The following is a 17,511-nucleotide window of genomic DNA, read 5'->3' as shown; positions in this document are numbered from 1 at the left end:
GAAGGTGTTGTGCTCCACAACAACCCCCCATTTCATAACATTTTATTTACAAAATTATTATATGAAATGGGTCCCTTTAGAAGTCAATTGGTATCAATATTGCAGTATTTGTAAAAGGTCCGCGAACCAAATCAAGGCATTATATAAAACCTTTTGAAAAACCCATATTGAATCAATTATAACAATCTTTTATCATTGCGATAAAGCGATCGCAAGATCGCATATCGCAATGACATAGAAGACGCAAATAAGTGACATATGGGATCCCGCCGATGCGATATCGCTATCGGCTATCGGCAAAACTCCATGCACAACATAAAGCACCCCATGCCATTAGTCCCGACGCGATGCGCAATCGGCAATCGGCGATACTTTATATGCAGGATAAGCACCTTAAGTCATTCACCCCGTTCCGATGCAATTTCGCAATTGGCAATTGGCAATATCCCATGTATAATAATAAGGCGCCTAGATTCTACCCCCGATGCGATGCGATTTCGCTATCGGCGGTCGGGGGTATGCTATCCGTATGTTTATATAACACATATTCTCCCGATGCGATGCGATATCGCTATCGGCGATCGGCGTTTCAAAATTGCCAACATAAAGATTTAGAGTGTTCCCGATGACTGATTGCGATATAGCGCGGATTTCGAAAAAGTTGTTAAATGGAGGGATATTATGATACATTCATATTTAAAGTTTGATCTCTTAAATAATCCATCACCTGCACTCAACTGCCAAAATATCCATAGCACTCTTAAGCGAGTCATTCAGCCGAATAATGGTGTAATGAGCATTTAAGGGGTGGCAGGGCTTAAACGGCCATTTAATGTATCTGTAAGATCTTCCCATGGATTGGATCCACAGCCATTTTTAAGAGTTAATCTCTCAGCACGCTTTGATTGATATATCTTTCCCGTATTGGATTTTCATTAGCATATCTCTGTGTTACGTTTATTCTCGCCGCTGTGCAGAATTCATCCATAGAAGGAAGCTCAAACAAGATGGGGAAGAAATCTAAGAAGACCGCAGGCGCTTCCACTACACCAGCTGCAGGACAAGCTCTCGTGGACAAGAAGAAGGGCTTAATATCTGATACTACATGCATGGGTCTCACCAGAGTTACTTGGCAAGGCACTTACAACCTAATTGAAGCCGAAGAACCAGTAAAGACAGTAACATAAGTAGTGCAAATAAACACTGCACTAATAGCCCAAATTAGGCTCCTGTGTCAACAAATCGCTCAGACAGAGCCATTGTGTGAGCTAACGACATCCATAAATCAGCAGGTAGAGAAGGCCAAGAATGAGTTAGACCAGGCCGAAGAGATCATAACTGCATATCTTGACTAGCAAGATTCTGATCAAGGGAGAGAAGCAAATTTTCCCAAGATTTCAGAAACATATAAAGACATACTTTTCATAGAATGGCACACTCAGGTGATGAAAGCAGAAAGGGCAGCTTCAAGATGTAAATCAACTTCCAGCAATCTGGTTGATCTAGTTAACAACACTCTCTACTTAGCAAATATGATTTCCCAATGTACACCAGGAAAGATGACAACAACAAATACATTGGAACAATCATGCTATCCTGATTTAGAGGAGAAAGGGAGATTAATCGCTAGGATTAATAGTTTAACTATGGAAGCATATTGGCTCTTCCTGGTAAAGCCGCATACATAGAGAGCCGCCCTTAAGTGCCTAATAGATGCAATCGGGTGTATAATTCCCGATATTCAGGATGCCACCTATGCCGCCCAGCTCAGTTCGCGCCTCAACAAACCTCCTGAAGTAGAGCCAATGCTTGCGATAAGTCAGCTCAGATTTAAAGGCAAGCAGCCTACCTGATGAATCATGCCTCCGATTGCTAGATCGCTGAGAAAAATAGGATCAAAATTTATTGATACCGATTTAGTTGCATTTCAGTTTAATAGATATTTAGATTAATTTAGTATTTATAGACCCTTTCATTGTTTTGGAAAGGGTCGTAAAGTTTTGTACCAGACTTAAAGACTGAAGTTTGCACTATTGTGCTTCAGTCAATATTCTTTTATGAAACTGGACCAGTCTTTCTTAATTCAGCAAAGAAGCTTTTTATGCAACTGTGCACTATTGTCGTTGTTGTGAATGTTTCTGCGTTGAAGAAAGAATTACAAGTAGCGATTGATATCGGGAGTGTCAAAGCAGCTCATATGGTATTTCTATCTATGTCTGAATTCATTCCTGTTATGTGAATTGTTATTTGATTATCCTTGCTATTGTTGATTATATGCATGCGCTGTAACAACAGATCTACATTCATACCACTATTGGATGTTTTATGATATGCTTTCCTTTTAATCATGTATATGTCGATAATATAAATGATAAGTGCGGTAATATTGCTGTAATCGCTGGGCTTAACTATTTAGGCACAATAATCTTGAATGAATTAATATCTATGTCTGATCGATGGAGTCATCTATATGCCTGTCCTTAGACACAGACCATTAAACGCTGCACTTTAAAAGCTCAATAGATTCCCGGGATAGGTCATAGTTCTTTTATTCTTGTCAATAGTTTTAGTTATTCGCCCATCGCTAGTTTATTATTCATTCATCCCGTTTGTCTACTTTTGGGAAACTGGTCCCATTATCCCCAGTCGGAGCCACTATTCCAAACGGAAAAGGAGCTGTACTAAGGTCCGGACCGGGTGGTTATCCCCGATGTTGTTGCAGTGATTTTCGAGGCATCAACATTTTTGGCGCTAGAAGGAGGGCCATCGACTGTGAATGGCACATAAGCCAAAACCCATAAGCCATTCTAAGAGTAATCCTCCCTCCTAATCCCCTCGATCTTCCTATTTGCATACTGGTTCGCCGGTATCCAAACAAGAAGAAGGGGAATCAACTACCACTGCTCAAACCCATCATACTCCAGAAAAATTAAGTCTTGAATCACCTGAAGTCTAGTCTCTTATCCACAAACTTCAGAGCTTCTCGATTTCACCATAGAAATTTGAGGTATCACAAAGCAGTGTGACTTCGCAGTTCAATTTACCTCACCCTCTCACCAGACTTCAGAGCGAAAAGCTCGGTATTGAACCCACTGAGTTCCCTTTACCCAAAAGGAAAAAGGCGAAGAAAAATACTGAAGGATCTGATAGTGAAGAGCTTTCATCCACATCCTCCATTGCATCTTCCCCTCTACAAAGTCAACCATCCACTCCCCCATTACATATTGTTGTTCACCAGGGATTAGAAGCTTCAACATCTCAACCTGCCCACTCCTCAGTATTATTTCCTTCTCATACATCTGGAATTCCAACAGTAGTATCAACCACTGTTGCTATTACAATGGCAGATCCATGGACCAGACCTGGTGCAGTCAACATGCCTGCGCCATTGCATCCATTACCAGATTATCCTGAAAAATGGCTACCCAAGTTTAATCCAGATGATGGAACCCAAGCTGAGGAACACATCAATAATTTCATGTTAGCAATCAACTTGAAAGGAGTAACAGAGCAAGATGTTGTTGTTAGACTCTTCCCTTACACCTTGCAAGGATCAGCAGGATCCTGGTATTTTTCTTTACCCTCTGGTTCCATTACCAGTTGGAACACTTGCCAAGAGCAGTTTCTTACCAAATATGGAGATGATAGGTCTTTGGCTACTTTAATAAACGATCTCTCCAATCTGAGAATAGAACATAGGGAACCAATTAAGGAATTTAATGCACGCTTCAATAAACTCCTAAATAAAATCCCTACAGCCTCCAAACCAAGCGAACAAATTCGGAGCGAATGGTATATAACAGCTCTGCCTGCCAATATAGCCATTTTTGTAGATAGAGCAGGGAAACCTACCTTAGCCGAAAATATGAAAGAAGCGCTTGCTGTGGAAAAACGCATCAATGCCCTGGAAAAGAAAGCTGCCCTGGAAGACAGAAAAGCCAAAAAAGTCTCTTTCAAAGATGATTCAAAGAAGAAGACCCCAAAAGACCCATACGACATGGAAGGTTTGCAAAAGGTCTTAAAAACGTTATCAAATGAAATGGTCGAAATAAAGAAACAAGTGGCCGAAACCTCAACCAAAAGACCCTTTAGAACTTTTAAGAGAAATGAGTCAAAGCCCCCAAATGTCATATCTAACGCAGACTCAGAGCAAGAAGAAGAGGAGGAAGAGGAAACAATCGCACCAATTGATGATGAAGAATAAGTAGTAGAATGTCATGGAATGTGGGATTTTATACTCCCCAACTCCGATACTGATAATGAAGAAGAGGCGTTCCCAGTTACTACTAGGAGCAAAAGTACTTCTGAACCTGTTCAGGTATCATCAAAGAAGAGGAGTGCAGGTGCCACTATAACCAAAGAAAAAGCACCTGCAAAGAAATCACCTGCAACAGTTCCCCAAAACCAGCCTTCAACTGCTAATACTCCTTCAACATCCAAAACATTAGTTGTATCCGATTCAATGGAGTATAATATTGTTGATGACATGAAGAAAACTAAAGCAAACATCACTATGTTTGAGCTTAGTAAATTAAAGCATCAGTAGAAATTACTTCTTAAGGAACTGAATGTTGTTCCCTCTACTCCACTCCCCAGTGCAAAAGCCGCTAATGATTCAGGCCAACCTCCTCCAGGTATGGTTGAAGCTACCGATTCAGTTCTAATTGGAGATAGATCAAATTCTCATACTCCACCCTTCCTGCTAACATATGAGATTTATAACAGAAACCTGCACAACTGTTTAATTGACTCAGGGGCATCATCTAACATAATGCCAGCTTCAGTTTGCTCTAAACTGAACATTGAACCCCAGAAGTCTGCTATTCATATTGTACAGTTGGACAGGACCAAAGTGCAGGTTGTGGGAGAAATTAATTCCGTAACTATCAGGTTGTCTGCTGATCCCAGAGTAGCACAAAGGATTGATATCCTAATAGCCGATATACCTGAATTTTACGGTTTAATTCTGAGTAGGGATTGGTCCGAAAAATTGCATGGGTATATTTCCACTGTTTGGTCACATATGTGGATTCCCTACAAGGGCAAGCCAAATCAAATAAGGATCGATCGAGAGAAACATATGACCCACACAGTTACTGAATTTGAGCAAGAAAACCAACCTGTAGCATTCAACAACAACATTTTGGGGAATTATTCGTCAGAGTCATTCTTTGGCAATTTTGTTGCCCAACCATCTCCTTTTTCAGTCAATCATTTTACATCTCAGATTGAAAATTTTTCACAAACTGATAAGTCTAGATGTTTCAATGATGCTGAGAAAACTATAAATACTTTTGTTAATACCTCTTTATTTTTGTCTTTATATTTTGATGGCTCTAAGTCCAGTGAGGGATCAGGAGCAGGTTGCATTTTGGTTAGTCCACAAGGAGAAAAGACAATGTTGTCCTGTAGGCTGGAATTTGAATGCACTAACAATACAGCCGAATATGAAGCCTTAGTCCAGGGATTGTATAAAGCGATCGGTCTTAAAGTGAAATACTTGAAAGTATTTGGCGATTCTGAAATTATTGTTAAATAGGTGAGGAATGCAATTCATTTTCTTTCAAATCACCTCAAGCACTATCAATCGCTAGTACAAGAACTTACTTCGCACTTTTCCGCGTTCAACATTTCCTCCATCCCCAGGTCTCAAAACTCGGCAGCCGATCTCCTAGCCAATGTAGCTTCCAAGCTTCTACCTTCTGAAGACTACAACCTAGATAGATTTTCCGTAGAATTGCTTTTTAGGCCTTCAATTCCCGACAATGTCACTAATTGGAGAGTATTCAACCATGATGAGGATATTTTACAATTTCTAACTTCTGAAAAGTCCTATGACGATCAAATTATTGAGGAAAATGATCATGATCTACAAATGAAAGAAATACCTCAGGAAAATGCAATTCCTAAGCCTGTGGTAAAACTGGAAGATCTTTATGATATCAAAGACACATTTAAACCTGTAATTAATGCAAAGCTTCAAAGTTCTACCCTTAGGTTCGAATTGATAAATCTAGGTACTGAGCATGCCCCTCAAAATATTAATTTAGGATTAGGACTTTCCTTAGAAGAGAAGGAGGCATTCATCAAACTGTTAAGAAAAAATAAATAGGTTTTTGCTTGGAAATATGATGATTTGAAGACTTATGATACATCCATTATCCAGCATACCATTCCTATGCTTCCCGATCAGAAACCGATTCAGCAGAAGTTAAGAAAAATACATCCAAATTTGGAGAGCCAGATTAAATCGGAACTTAACAAACTCTTGAAGGCCAAGATTATTTTTCCTGTCCGACACTCAAACTGGGTCTCTAATATGGTGCCAGTCAGAAAGAAAAATGGCGACATTCGAATTTGTATTGATTTCAGAAATTTGAACAAGGCGAGCTTGAAGGACAATTTCCCATTACCTACTATGGAGCAAATACTCCAATCAGTAGCAGGCTCTGAATTGATGTCCTTTCTTGATGGTTTTTCAGGATATAACCAAGTTCTGGTTCATCCTGATGACCAGCTTAAAACCACATTCAGGACCAAATGGGGAACATATGCGTATCAGAAAATGCCTTTTGGACTTATAAATGCGGGAGCGATATTCCAAAGAGCTATGGATATAGCTTTTAGAGGGTTGATAAATAGAACAGTAGTCGTCTATCTAGACGATATTACTGTATTCTCTAAGGAGAGGTATAATCATTTGCATGATCTAAATCAAATCTTCCAGCGTTGTAAAAGATATGGTATTTCTCTTAACCCTAAAAAATCTTTCTTTGCTCTTGATCAAGGAAAACTCTTAGGTTTTATTGTATCCAAAGATGGCATTTATATTGATCCTGATCGAATCAAAGAAATCTCTGGAATCCCTTTCCCACACAATAAAAAGTCGATAAAGTCATTTTTAGGCCAGATCAATTTTGTTAAAAGATTTGTTCCAGATTTTTCTCAAATTATTTTGCCACTTCAGACAATGATTAAGAAGAATGCAGTCTTTAAGTGGGGATCAACAGAAAAGGAAGCTTTTGATTTAATCAAGCAATCAATAATCAATGCCCCAGCCTTGAATACTCCAAATTTTTCTAATCATTTTACATTGTATACCATTGCATCCGACTTGTCTTATGCTGCAGTACTCACGCAACTAAATGATCACAATTTCGAAGCACCCATTTCGTTTTTTAGCTCAAATTTTCAGGGTGCTGAATTGAATTACTCCGATGTAGAAAAACAAGCCTTTGTTGTATTTAAAGCAGTCAAGCATTATAGACCCTTCCTTTTGAAAACCCACACAAAAGTTATAGTTCCTTTCCCAGCAGTTAGGCAACTATTAATCCAAAAAGAACTAGGTGAAAAAAGGGCAAATTGGGTCACAGCGCTTCAAGAGTATGACTTAGAAATTAGGCCAGCAAAGATTGTTAGGGGCCAAGGTTTTTGCAGGATATTGGCAGGAGCATCCAACATTCCAGAATCAAGCGATACAGAGCAAACTGAAGAAATCAATCAGATAAGTGTTACTGATTCTGAATCACAATATGTAGATTTAATCTTTTATTTAAAGAATGGTTATGCACCTCCAAACTTATCTTACAAGAACAAAAGGGCCATTAGGTTAAAAGCAAAGAATTTTACAATTATTGATGATGTCCTTTTTAAGCAGAATTATGATTCCATCTTATTGATATGCCTTGAGAAAACTGAAGCCCAAAAGGTTTTGCAGGAGTTACATGATGGACCAGCAGGAGGACATTTTGGAGCTGATACAACAGCTCACAAAATTATTCATGCTGGTTACTATTGGCCTACTCTGTTTAAAGATGCCCACGAATATGTAAGGAAATGCCTCAATTGTCAAACTGCTAGTGGAAGATAACGTAAATCAGCTTTCCCTCTGCAACCAGTCAACATTGAACAACCATTTGAGCAATGGGGATTGGACATCATTGGGGAGATTACTCCACCATCTTCCAAACATCATAAGTATATCCTTACTGCTACCGATTATTTTACTAAGTGGGTTGAGGCAATCCCTTTAAAGACAGCAAATTCTGAAGCAATCATTGAATTCATAGATTAATTCATCATTACCAGGTTTGGTGTCCCAAATGCTCTTGTTTTTGATAATGCATCTTACTTTTCAGGCAATGCTATGTTTGATTTCGCTATCAAAAGAGGATTTAAATTAAAATATTCTGCTAATTACTATCCCCGGGGTAATGGTTTAGCATAGTCTACTAATAAAAATCTAATCAAAATCATTAAGCGAACTATCGAACAAAATCATAAAAATTGGCACAAATATTTAGTGTTTGCATTATGGGCTGATAGGATAACACAGAAAGCTTCTATAGGATCTTCTCCGTTCAATCTTGTGTATGGAAAAGAAGCAGTACTACCCACAAATCTTGTTCTTCCTTCTTTAGCCCTAGTGCAGTTCATTGAGGAAAGTCCTTCCTCTTCTATTCAGCTTAGACATGACCAAATTCTAAAATTAGAAGAGGAAAGAGAAAAAGCCAGGGTTATTCATGCCAAACATCAGCAAGTCATTAAGGCAGCTTTTGATTCAGTCTCATCCGGTTCAAAACAATTCCAAGTCGGTGATTTAGTTCTGAAATGGGACAAAGCCCATGAGGATAAGGGTAAACATACCAAGTTCCAGAAGATGTGGCTTGGACCGTTTTAGATCTGCGAAAAGATAGGCCATTCGACCTTTATATTGCAAGACTTATCAGGGTTGAGAGATTCTCTCCCTGTTAATGGCCTTATCTTGAAGAAATTCTTTAATTGAGGAGGCAACCCCTTCTCCTTCTAGTTTGATAGATTTTTGTAGTTTGTAGGATTTGCAGAAAATAATGTTGTAAGGTATCTACTTTTGACCTTTGCTGTGTTTAAAAATTTGATCTATAGGAGTGCAGCGAGATTTGCTTTTAAAATAATAGAACTCTTAACCAAAAGGGATAATTTCTAGGAAATTAGGTATCATTGTATTCTGAAACTATAGTTTAAGTTTTGTGAACTCCTTTCAAAGTTTAAAAGTATTTTAAATCATTCTCTGTTTTCAAATTCGTCTCAAAAGGTTATCAATATCAAGATAGAAGCCGATCCAACTTCAGCATCTTCAACTCTTACCCTGTCATCCATTAACTCTTAAGGAGAAGATTGTTCATCCCATTCACTAAAGTTTATGATTACTCAGAGTGTAATTCTAAAATATCTGATATTAAAGATAAGAGGTCTTATTGCAAGCCTGCTTACCATGTTCATAGGGAAATAGTTTAACTGACATTACCAATATTGCATACCAAAACAGGGTAATGGCTTGAAATTACAAGACAAGGGGTCTCATCACGAGCCAGCTTGTTCAGTTAGACTACTACCAGTGAATGGCGTTGTCAACAACTGGCCACCAAACCAGGACAATGGCTTTTTATCTTATCAACAACAGAAAAGGAAATGAAATACAAAATATGGAAACATGTTTTGAATTCATTCTGTTAATCGCACTCTTAATTGAATGGAACAATGGACAATAACATGGCTAAAAGGTATCCCTGTCGAAACTATAAACGTTTGCTGGCAGCAGAGGCTCTACCTATGACAAAGGAGTTCACTTTAAAAGCTGATTTGGAGAAGTTTTCTGTTTTATCATTATAAACCCATAGAGGCTCATTTAAAACTTAGAATGTATCTATTTTCTTAAAAAAGAGAGGAAATTAGCAAAAATAGATTCATTTCACTTGGAATGCATATATACCTAGTTATATTAGAATTTTCCCCTTTGATTAGAATTCTATTTTTGAAAAAGTTTAAGTATTTCTATACTTTTCAGAGATTACTGTTTCTTCCAGCGAATCGCCAATTGTTGTGCTCCACAACAACCCCCCATTTCATAACATTTTATTTACAAAATTATTATATGAAATGGGTCCCTTTAGAGGTCAATTGGTATCAATATTGCAGTATTTGTAAAAGGTCCGCGAACCAAATCAAGGCATTATATAAAAGCTTTTGAAAAACCCATATTGAATCAATTATAACAATCTTTTATCATTGCGATAAAGCGATCGCAAGATCGCATATCGCAATGACATAGAAGACGCAAATAAGTGACATATGGGATCCCGCCGATGCGATATCGCTATCAGCTATCGACAAAACTCCATGCACAACATAAAGCACCCCATGCCATTAGTCCCGACGCGATGCGCAATCGGCAATCGGCGATACTTTATATGCAGGATAAGCACCTTAAGTCATTCACCCCGTTCCGATGCAATTTCGCAATTGGCAATCGGCAATATCCCATGTATAATAATAAGGCGCCTAGATTCTACCCCCGATGCGATGCGATTTCGCTATCGGCGGTTGGGGGTATGTTATCCGTATGTTTATATAACACCTATTCTCCCGATGCGATGCGATATCGCTATCGGCGATCGGCGTTTCAAAATTGCCAACATAAAGATTTAAAGTGTTCCCGATGCCCGATTGCGATATAGCGCGGATTTCGAAAAAGCCGTTAAATGGAGGGATATTATGATACATTCGTATTTAAAGTTTGATCTCTTAAATAATCCATCACCTGCACTCAACTGCCAAAATATCCATAGCACGCTTAAGCGAGTCATTCAGCCGAATAATGGTGTAATGAGCATTTAAGGGGTGGCAGGCCTTAAACGACCATTTAATGTATCTGTAAGATCTTCCCATGGATTGGATCCGCAGCCATTTTTAAGAGTTAATCTCTCAGCACGCTTTGATTGATATATCTTTCCCGTATTGGATTTTCATTAGCATATCTCTGTGTTACGTTTATTCTCGCCGTTGTGCAGAATTCATCCATAGAAGGAAGCTCAAACAAGATGGGGAAGAAATCTAAGAAGACCGCAGGCACTTCCACTACACCAGCTGCAAGACAAGCTCTCATGGACAAGAAGAAGGGCTTAATATCTGATACTACATGCACGGGTCTCACCAGAGTTACTTGGCAAGGCACTTACAGCCTAATTGAAGCCGAAGAACCAGTAAAGACAGTAACAGAAGCAGTGCAAATAAACACTGCACTAATATCCCAAATTAGGCTCCTGTGTCAACAAATCGCTCAGGCAGAGCCATTGTGTGAGCTAACGACATCCATAAATCAGCAGGTAGAGAAGGCCAGGAATGAGTTAGACCAGGCCGAAGAGATCATAACCGCATATCTTGACTGGCAAGATTCTGATCAAGGTAGAGAAGCAAATTTGCCCAAGATTTCAGAAACATATAAAGACATACTTTTCACAGAATGGCACACTCAGGTGATGACAGCAGAAAGAGCAGCTTCAAGATGTAAATCAACTTCCAGCAATCTGGTTGATCTAGTTAACAACACTCTCTACTTAGCAAATATGATTTCCCAATGTACACCAGGAAAGATGACAACAACAAATACATTGGAACAATCATGCTATCCTGATTTAGAGGAGAAAGGGAGATTAATCGCTGGGATTAATAGTTTAACTATGGAAGCATATTGGCTCTTCTTGGTAAAGCCGCATACACAGAGAGCCGCCCTTAAGTGCCTAACAGATGCAATCGGGTGTATAATTCCCGATATTCAGGATGCCACCTATGCCGCCCAGCTCAGTTCGCGCCTCAACAAACCTCCTGAAGTAGAGCCAATTCTTGCGATAAGTCAGCTCAGATTTAAAGGCAAGCAACCTACCTGATGAATCATGCCGCCGATTGCCAGATCGCTGAGAAAAATAGGATCAAAATTTATTGATACCGATTTAGTTGCATTTCAGTTTAATAGATATTTAGATTAATTTAGTATTTATAGACCCTTTCATTGTTTTGGAAAGGGTCGTAAAGTTTTGTACCAGACTTAAAGACTGAAGTTTTCACTATTGTGCTTCAGTCAATATTCTTTTATGAAACTGGACCAGTCTTTCTTAATTCAGCAAAGAAACTTTTTATGCAACTGTGCACTATTGTCGTTGTTGTGAATGTTTCTGCGTTGAAGAAAGAATTACAAGTAGCGATTGATATCGAGAGTGTCAAAGCAGCTCATATGGTATTTCTATCTATGTCTGAATTCATTCCTGTTATGTGAATTGTTATTTGATTATCCTTGCTATTGTTGATTATATGCATGCGCTGTAACAGCAGATCTACATTCATACCACTATTGGATGTTTTATGATATGCTTTCCTTTTAATCATGTATATGTCGATAAAATAAATGATAAGTGCGGTAATATTGCTGTAATCGTTGGGCTTAACTATTTAGGCACAGTAATCTTGAATGAATTAATATCTATGTCTGATCGATGGAGTCATCTATATGCCTGTCCTTAGACACAGACCATTAAACGCTGCACTTTAAAAGCTCAATAGATTCCCGGGATAGGTCATAGTTCTTTTATTCTTGTCAATAGTTTTAGTTATTCGCCCATCTCTAGTTTAGTTTCATAGATCATTAATTCATCCCGATTGTCTACTTTTGGGAAACTGGTCCCATTATCCCCAGTCGGAGCCACTATTCCAAACGGAAAAGGAGCTGTACTAAGGTCCGGACCGGGTGGTTATCCCCGATGTTGTTGCAGCGATTTTCGAGGCATCAACAGAAGGTAGCCCCTGCATTCATTAGTCCAAAAGGCATATTCAAATACATGAAAGTACCTCAGGGAGTGGTAGATGCAGTCTTTGCTTGATCCTCTGGTTGAACTAAGATTTGGTTGTATCCGGAGAATCCATCAAGCAATGAAATTTTGGATGACCCTACTACCCTCTGGAGAATGTGGTCCATTTTAGGGAGAGGGTAGTTATATTTTAATGACACTTTGTTCAAGTTCTTGAAATCAACACAGAGTCTAATTTCTCCTGTTTTCTTTCTAGTAGTGACTAAATTAGAGACCCAGTCTGAATATCTAATTGGTGCTATGGTTTGTGCATCATACATCCTGTTTACTTCTTTTTCTATTAATGTCATAAGAATTGGATCAATTCTCCTAAGCTTTTGTTTAAAGGGTTTCTGATCTTATTTGATGGGTATCTTATGTTGAATTATGCTGGTATCATAAGACCTAAGGTCTTCATAACTCCATGCAAAGACATCTTGAAACTCTTTAAACAGATTTTTGTATTTCAGCTTTTCATCTGGAGGTAATGTTTTGGATATTTTGATAAGTTTGGGTTTTTCTTCTGTTCCTATGTTACATTATTCTATGTCTACTCTTAAAGGCTCCATTTTTGGTTTCCTAGCTACATCATTTGAATCAAATAAATCTTCTAATGGGACTAATCCCTTAGGCAAAAAGCTATTTTTAAGGTTTAAAATATAAGAATCATCATTGATTATTTCTTCTATTTCTACTTTTTCTAAGTTATCTATTTCTACCTTAGTGAATTTAGTGGGTTTATCTACATCTAAATCATTGATATCTACCTCACCGTTTATGATGTTATCTACTATACAATCAATATTTATGTTACAATTTTGAAACTATCCTTTAGCATTCATGAAATCATAGATTTGAGAATCTTGTGAAAAAATTTGTCAATATTTCAAATTGTCAGGCATAACAGGTCTGTGTCTTACTTCTGTTGTGTACTTGTGATTGGGCTTGTCAAGCTAGGTAGTAACTCCTCAAGGCAAAAATGATTCGTGTTTATTCCTTCAGGTAGGTCTTCATTAAATACATGAGGGAGAGACTGTTCAGTTCATCTCCCGATGACTGTTCATATTACTTATTTATCTATTTACATTATATTCACCCAATCATGAGGATTAGGTGTCAACATTCCCCCCCTTAATCTGAAGGGATGTTGGTGAGTCCAAGCATCATTCTGAATCGTTCAAGCTTTTCTCTTCCAAGCACTTTGGTGAAGATGTCTGCAATTTTCTCATTAGTGGAACAATGACAGAGATGGATTTTTTTGGCCTCAACATGATGTTAAATCAGATGATATTTAGTATTGATGTGTTTCGTTTGATCATGGATCTTTGGGTTCTTGGCCAAATTTATTGCAGATGTATTGTCAATCATGAGTGGAGTTGATTGTACTTGTTTTACCTACAAATCTTCAAGAATTTTCCTGAGCCACACAATTTCTTTTGTTGCTTCAGCTACTACCACGTATTCTGCTTCTGTTGTGGAATCTGCTAGAACTGATTGTTTGCGTGATCTCGAGGAGACAGCTCCTGATCCAAGACTCATAGCATATCCTGACGTAGAAACCCCAGTTTCTTTATCTCCATCGAAGTCTGAATCAGAGTATCCAATCAAGCTGAAGTCGTCCACCTGTGTATACTTGATTCCAAGGTCTTGAGTTCCCTTCAAGTACCTCAAAACTCTTTTTGCGGCAGAGAAATGTACCTCACAAGGCTTTTGCATAAACCTAGAGAGGATTCCAACAACAAACGAAATGTCTGGTCTGGTAGTAGTTAGGTAGTTGAGACTTCCTATAAGTTGTCTGTACTTTGTTGCATCCTCAAATTCTTTTCCTTCAATAGATGTGAGCTTTAAGTTTTGTTCCATTGGAGTAGTAAGAGGATTGCATTCTGTCATGCCAAACCTGTTCAATAGATCTCCAATTTATTTCTTTTGAGAAATAAATATGGACTTCGGACGTTGGGTTACTTCAATACCAAGATAGTAATGAACATAGCCCAAATAAGTCATTTCAAAGCTTTTTCCCAATTCCTTCTTTATGGATGCAATGTAGCTTTCATTATTCCCTGTCATTAAAAGATCATCTACATATACCACAAGATATACAACTATTTTTCCAACTTTCTTGACAAATAAAGTTGCATCATCAAGATCATAATGTTTGAAATTGAGTTTCAGAAGATGCTCAGTTAGTTTTTCATACCAGGCTCATGGTGCTTTTTTGAGGCCATACAAGGACTTCACCAGTTTGCATACTTTATGTTCATGTCCTTTCATAGAAAATCCTTCAGGCTGGGACATAAAAACATTCTCTTTTAGATCTCCATTTAAGAAAGTAGTTTTTACATCCATTTGATGGACTTTCCAATCGTTATGAGCTACTAGGGCAAAGAATGTCCGGATGGTGGCCCATTTTGCTGTGGGGGCAAAAGTCTCCTCATAATCGAATCCTTTCTTCTGTGCAAAACCTTTTGCCATAAGCCTAGCTTTGTGCTTGTCAAGTGAGCCATTAGCTTTATACTTGTTCTTGTAGACCCACCTGTAGCCAATTGGTTTGGTTCCTAATGGAGGATCAACCAGCTTCCAAGTGCCATTCTTTATGAGGGCATCGTACTCCTTTTGCATCACTTCTTTCCATTCATCATGAGAAGAAGCTTCTTTGAAGGAAGTTGGTTCAAAATATATAGACAAGTTCAATTCACAATCATAAGAAACATCCATATCAACAGGTGAATTAGAGTCATCTACATCACCTCCATTTTGTCGGTTTGAATTTCTAGTTCCTGTCTTTCCAACTTCATCAGGATGAACACTTTCAAATGTCTTTGTCAGCCACTTTGGGGGACCTTTCTCAGATGGTCTAGGCTGCTCCATTGATTGAGTTGGGACTGAATCAAGATTGAGTCTCCCAATTCTATCGATTACATCACTTAAAGCATCATCCGTTGTTGGAGTTTCATGTGGGGGAGAGTGTTCTTCAAAAGGAGATTCCACATATTGATCTAGTATAGGAATCCCCCCTTCAAGATGTGGAATCTGATTATCAAATTCTTGAAATGATTTTTCTTTTGTGAATATATCCAAGCAATCAAGTTGTCGCTCAACAACATTGTCAGTTTTGGATGATTCAAGAAAAATTACATCTCTAGATACAACAAACTTTTTATTTACTTCATCATAGAGACGGTATGCTTTGGAGGTGTTTGAATACCCCAGGAAGATACATTTATGACTTCTATCACCAAGTTTGTTTCTATGTACCTTTGGTATCAAGGCATAATAAGTGGAACCAAAGACCCTGAGATGCTTTACTAAAGGAACATGTCCATACCACATTTCATATGGAGTCTTGTTTCTTATAGCATTAGATGGACATCTATTCTTTATATATGCAGCACATAGAACAACATCAAACCAAAACATTATCTTTACATTTTTTAAGAAGAGCATGGATCGTACCATATTTAAGATTGTCCTATTAATTCTTTCAGTTACACCATTATCATATGGAGTCTTGTTTCTTATAGCATTAGATGGACATCTATTCTTTATATATGCAGCACATAGAACAGCATCAGCCCAAAACATTATCTTTACATTTTTGAAGAAGAGCATGGATCGTACCATATTTAATATTGTCCTATCCATTCTTTCAGCTACACCATCATGTTGGGGATTATAAGGCACAGTTGTTTGATGTTTGATCCCATGTTGGCGAAGATTTTCAAATTCATTTGATGTGTATTCTTTTCCATTATCAGTGCGAATAGACCCAATATGAGATTGTGCATCATTTTCAATCCATTTATGAAAATTCTTGAATGTTTGAAAAGCATCATATTTGCTCGTCAATAAATAAACCCAACACATTTTAGTGTAGTCATCAATAAATATCATCATATATTTATTTCCATTTGCAGAAGGAACAAGCATTGGACCACATAAATCTGAATGAATGAGTTCAAGTTTTCTATGTGCTCTTGAATGTGAATCATGAAAAGACTATTTGCTATGCTTTCCTAGGATGCAAGCATCACATTGCTTAAGTTTCCTAGGAATTGTAGGCAAACCAACAACACCATTTTTCTTCAACAAGTGGAGACTGTCATAGTTCAAATGTCCAAATCTAGCATGCCATAATAAACTTGATGGAAGTGTACCTTCTTCATGATGAGAATTATATGAGAAATGTTGTGCACGAGCAGGGGTTCCTTGCGGCTTAAGAAGCCTTTCTTCTTCTATTCCCCTCATGACAAGTGAGTGGTCAAATGCTTTTCTTACCTCAAGCTTGCCATCAAACATATGAATGGAGTGACCTTGTTGGCGGATGTGGACCAAGGAAAACAAGTTTCTCTTGAGTTGTGGGAGATATATAACATGATGCAGAAGAAAGTCTGGAAGACCAGGCAGTTTAAGCCTGATTGTGCCAAGCCTTGATGGCTTGATTTTTGATTGGTTTGCAAAGTATATTGCTCCATCAACATTGTTAGTGAAATATTCAAAAAAATCTTTTCTATGAGTCATGTGGCAGGTTGCTCCTAAATCAAGCAACCAATCATTTTTCCAAGAAGCAAGTGAAGCATTAAATAAATCTTCATTTACTCCAATGTTACATTGTGCCACAACATAGTGAGCGGATTCAGGTGCTTTACCTTTGTCTATACCATCAGTTTTACCTTTATGTTGGTTTCTTTTCTACTCAATTTTGTCCCATGGTAGCTTGCATGTAGAGGCATCATGTGATTCATTTATTTTGTAGTGAATGCAGTGCAAATCTACCTTTTCTCCTTGAGAATGTCATCCCCCCCTGGCTCTGAAATATCTTCCTCTTCCTCTTCGACCACCTCTTCCTCTTGAA

Source organism: Pinus tabuliformis, chromosome X (genome assembly GCF_031772625.1).
Source record: "Pinus tabuliformis cultivar Carrire ecotype Pingquan chromosome X, CPIR1, whole genome shotgun sequence".
NCBI classification, from domain to species: domain Eukaryota; kingdom Viridiplantae; phylum Streptophyta; class Pinopsida; order Pinales; family Pinaceae; genus Pinus; species Pinus tabuliformis.
Note: the sequence above shows the minus strand (reverse complement) of the source record.